This window comes from Staurois parvus, unplaced genomic scaffold (assembly GCF_062004578.1).
Source record: "Staurois parvus isolate SC_StPar_1 unplaced genomic scaffold, SC_StPar_1.0 ptg000205l, whole genome shotgun sequence".
NCBI lineage: Eukaryota > Metazoa > Chordata > Amphibia > Anura > Ranidae > Staurois > Staurois parvus.
The window spans coordinates 2,653,625-2,658,713 of NW_028318001.1; the positions used below are offsets into that span (position 1 = coordinate 2,653,625).

At 36.1% G+C, this 5,089-nt stretch overlaps 1 non-coding gene across 1 annotated transcript; it reads right to left on the bottom strand.

Annotated features, from left to right (window-relative positions):
- Positions 1 to 3,793: 3,793 nt before the first annotated feature.
- LOC149461325 (U1 spliceosomal RNA) lies at positions 3,794 to 3,965 on the bottom strand. The gene has a single exon (XR_016312885.1). It is a non-coding gene; the product is annotated as a U1 spliceosomal RNA (small nuclear RNA).
- Between the last annotated feature and the right edge of the window lie 1,124 nt (positions 3,966 to 5,089).

A 5,089-nucleotide genomic window follows, 5' to 3' on the forward strand; every position in this document is an offset into this window, starting at 1 on the left:
AAGGTGAACCAAAAACCTGAGAAACATGAGATGGAAAAAGGAGGTGAAGTATGAGAGAAAAATCCTCGAAGAGTGGGTGAAGTAAGTGAAAAAGGCCCTGAAGATGAATTTTTTTACTGCCCCTCTTGGTGCTTTGAAACTCTGGGTCCTATTGGGCACACTGACTGTGCTCTTTTTCCTGCCAGTATGGATCCTAACTAACTGTATTTATCACCCTGAGGACTTGGGCCTAATAAAAGGTATCTGTGGTCAAGGACTAGTTTTAAATGAGACCCAGATAACCAAAAGTGAAAGAAAGTCAAAGAGAAGTTTTGAAGAGAACAATCCTTTTTCAGGAAAAATGTTGATGATGCAGTTTAAATCTGCTTATGCTCAAAAGTCCGGTTATGATAAATGTTGGATATGTAGTAAGTTACATCCTAGCACATATGAAATTCCTCTTCTGGCCGCTCCAGTCAAAATATTTTTGTTAATAAAAGGGAATGTAAGTATTGGTTTGACCAATATTACTTCTAATGCCACCATATCTTTTCCAACTCTGGGAGTCACTCAACTCCCCGATTGGTGTTTTAGACTGGGGAATACTTCCCACAAGGGAAGGGGAATGTGCTCTCAGTCCATATTAAATATATCTGATCCTGGAAGGAGGGATGGAACTTCTTCTGTGAAACTCTGGCAAGTAAATGGTAAAACCCTGAATGAAAGTTTAGAAGGGATACAAGATAATGTGGGGAAAACTATGTTTGGTTTCCCTTCTCTGTCTCTATGTTTGGAAAACTTCTTTTTTATTTTACACTTGTTGTCTTTTTTATTTTACACTTGTTGTCACCCCTGAATTTCGCTCTGCAATACAAAAATTGCCGATCTCCTTGGGAAGCAATACCTATATCTGTTGTAGTAAGATCTGTTACCCTTGGATACCGAGTAATGTCCAGGGCTGGTGCTATGTAGCCCAATTAGTGCCAATTATGGCAGCTATAGACCAAAAGGAACACCAGGTAAAAGCCAGTACATACCCAAAATACCAACTAACTCTGAGAAAGAGAAGGGAAACCAAACAAGAAAATGTAGATCTATTCTCTACAGGGGATAAGGTTTGGTCATGGTTTCCTACTTACACAGGATGGGGAATAACACTTATGAACAAAATAAATAATTACACAAACATTATTGATGATATACTGGAGAGGAACTCTAAGGACATAGGGTTGCTAAATACTGAGACCAGAGCTATTAGAAAACAGCTGGAGATGCAAGAATTAGCTATTGAAAGTATGAGTGCTGCTCTGACAGGTTTGTGTGAGATGACAGAGGATTATGAATGTTATACTTGGATATATAATACCACAATGACTGTTCCAGATTATTATGAAATAATAAAGCAACACAGGGAACAGGTAGATGGTTTGATGGAAGAAGATAGAGCTATAGGAAAAGATGGATGGACTCCTTTTGATTGGTTAGGATCAGGATTTGGTTCCATCTTTTCATGGATGAAAGGTATCGCTGTAAGCATAGTCATGATATTGTTTTTTGTTTTATCTTTATATCTATGTTTTAAATGCTCATTATATTGCATTGCTAGAGCTACCAAGCCGCAAAATACAAATGAAGGTTATCTGGCTATGTACAAAAAGATGAATGAAGTAAAGAATTGAGATCATGTTCATGATCTCAGAGGGGATTGAAAGGATCTAGATAACTTCCATTTTGTATTATGTACGCCATTTTAAGTATTAAGTTAGCTTTTTGTAGAGATATTAGAAGTTTAATGAAACTGTTTTTGGTTGTTCAAGGATGTATCAACAGAAGATGGATCACTGCAGGAGATGTATGTCAAATTAGCTTTTGAAAACTTGATGCTCAAGTACTGCGTGACATAAAAAATTGCAGCACCTACCATTTTATTCTCTAGGGCCTCTGCTTTAACAAATTATATAATTTTTGGGGGTCCAAAGTAATTTTCTAGCAAAAAATACAGATTTTTTTTATGTGAACAAAGAATGTCAGAAAAGTGGTTGGAAGAGTGGGTGATGTGTGCTAATGTTGGGCAAAATAACAACAACTTTATTGTCATTTTACAAAAACTTGTGGGGGGGGGGGGGGTTTGCTGTCGTGGAATTTCAGAGTTTTTGGAACTATGATAGGTAGTGAGGAATTGAAATGAGGACATTACTCACCTTCAGGCTTTCAAAGGGGTCATTGCATTCTGGGCCCTGTATGCAGCTAGGTTCCCAAAAAAGTCTCACATGTGGTATCCCCATACTCAGGAGTAATAGCAGAATACATTTGGGGTGTAATTCCACATATACCCATGGCATGTGTGAGCAAGATATCATTTAAGTGACATCTTTGTGTAAATATATATAAGTATATATAAGTGACAACTTTGAGTTAAAAAAAACTACTGTTTTGTGATTTTCCAAAAGCTTGTGGTAAAATAAAAAATCTTTAATTGACTCAACATGCCTCTCAGCAAATAGTGTGTCTACTTTCCAAAAAGGGGTCATTTGGAGGGGGGGGGGGGTTGTGCTATCTTGGAGTTTCAGAACCTTTGAAATCCGGATAGGTAGTGAGGAAGTACAATGAGGAATTTACATAATATAAGGCATTCAAAGGAGTCATTGGATTTCGAGCTCCAAAATGTGATAGTCGCTCAGAAAGTAAAAAATTCCAGTATCTATACCATAGTTTGTAGTTGCTATAACTTTCACACACAGTAATCACTAATGAATATACACTTACTGGGATTTATTTTACCAAAGACATGTAGCAGAATACATTTTGGCCTAACTTTATAACTAAATTTAAGTTTATTGGATATTTTTCATAACAGAAAGTGAAAAATGTATTTTTTTTCAAATTGTTCCGTCTTTTTTTTTGTTTAAATAACAAAAAATGAAAAACCCAGTGGTGATCAAATACCACGAAAAGAAAATTCTATGTGTGTGGAAAAAAAGATACATATTGTTTGGGTACAGAGTTGCATGACTGTGTAATTACCAGTTGAAATAGTGCAGTGCCGAATAGCAAAAAATGGCCTGGTTATCAAGGGGGGTAAATCTTCCGGAGGGCAAGTTGCTAAATGACTAGAAATGACAATGTAGAAAACCAGCAGCTTGAAAGCTTTTCATGCCTTATTAGTATGGAAAGCAGTCCTATTTTAAAAAGAAGAATGGCTTAATTCATATGTGTTCTACCTGTTTTATCATCCCAGGGGATAAAGATGTCAGGTTTATTACATACAACTGTCCAGGGGTTCACACCTCCACCCCCTCTTCACTGACCTACTTTCCACCCCATCATACTTAACCTTCCCTCCAAACAATCCTTCACTCTCTCCTTATTGTTCTCTATATTTTCTATTCTACTATTTCATCTTTATCTGATTTTGCAACATCAAGCAACATTTTACAATTCCATATTACAATCAATGTCAATTTCTTTTAAGGTAAATCAGTTCCTGTACTCGTTTTGTCGGGAAATGTTCCAAAGGATGTAGGTTACTAAATAGGAGTATACCTTTTATAGAAGTCAACAATATGGTTTTACAGTATGTTTTATGCTTATAACTGACATTGCTTTATCCTTCATACTTAACTATATGCTGATTTGTATTTGTTCTTCAAAATCTAATAAAAATATTGAAACTGAAAAAGTGATCATATTAGTGAAACACAATCTATCTATCACAAACAAATGCTTAATTCATATGTGTTCTACCTGTTTTATCATCAAACATTTTACTAAAGGAAATGTAAAACATTTTCAATTTTCAGTACATATACATAAACAAAGCAAATTGATTTTTTTTTCCTTTTTTCCCCCACTATCACATTTTATGCAGTCGAGTTTCCTGCATTAGGGGAAATCACAGGGGTCAGCACAGCCAGAGTACAATGGTTGAGCCTTACCCTGGGAGTACTACCTTTGTGATCATGGTATCTCCCCTGCCAGGTAAATCAAATTGATTTAGTTATTTTATGAGTAAATGTTTAAAAACCTTGTTCTTATACATAAAATGTAATTAAACATATAGGAGGGCAGCCATATTTGTTCATTACACTCAATGGCTCTGCTACCTACTGTGCAGTGTTATGGTTCTGCTTCACTGCTCCTTGTTATGTCTAGGAGTCATACAACTCATTCAAAACTAGACACATCCCATATGGCTGATATATTATTCCAACAGTTATTAAGAGAGTATTTTCACTGAATTACTGACAGCTGTCCCTAGGGGGGTATTCTACAGATCTTTATGTTATTACATTTGCATAAAATAGAGAAGAGCAACTGCAAAATTCACATTGCTTTTTTGGGATCTGTAACTCAGGCAGCAGTGATGGCAGAATATAATCAAGGAAGCCAGGCAGCTAGCATTTTTAGATGTATAGGTTAACAGCCCCCACATTTTTATGTTGATGCACACTCTGACTGAACGTACCATAAACAAATGTATTAAAATATATTTTCACTTTTTTGCTTATCCTTTGGTGTATCCCTATGCTGCTGATTGTCTGCAGCTTCTTTGCAATCACTTCTTGTCTATATACAAACCAATAACATCTGCATAGCATTTTTCAGGGTGGATTTCCTGATGGTGACAACAGTGGATCAGGCATGAATGATGTACAGTATGTTGATATGGCCATGTATTGTCCCCATCAGGTCATGTGAGTGACAACTCTAAAGCACAGTATGGAGACAGAGACTTATTGTTGTCACCCTATACCATGAAGGGCCTGAACAAGGACTTTCTGATATTATTTTAATAGAAACTGCAGACTGAAAAGTATTAACTTACTGTTAAAGCCTTAAGATATTTTAATGATTGGGTTGATGGGCACAAGTATGTTAGTTGAAATATAGCCTTGTTGCGCCTCATAGGCTGAGACATACTGTATTAAACTACAGTATGCTTATATAAAGTAAAGCTGAAATTACATTTACATATAGCAATTTAGTGGAAACTAAAAGTCCGATCTGTCTAGAATAAAATACCTATTTATTAGAGTATCACGTCCCTCTGAGTCATGTACTGTACTTTATTAAGTCACAGATGTGGGTACATCTCTTGCTCCATTACCAT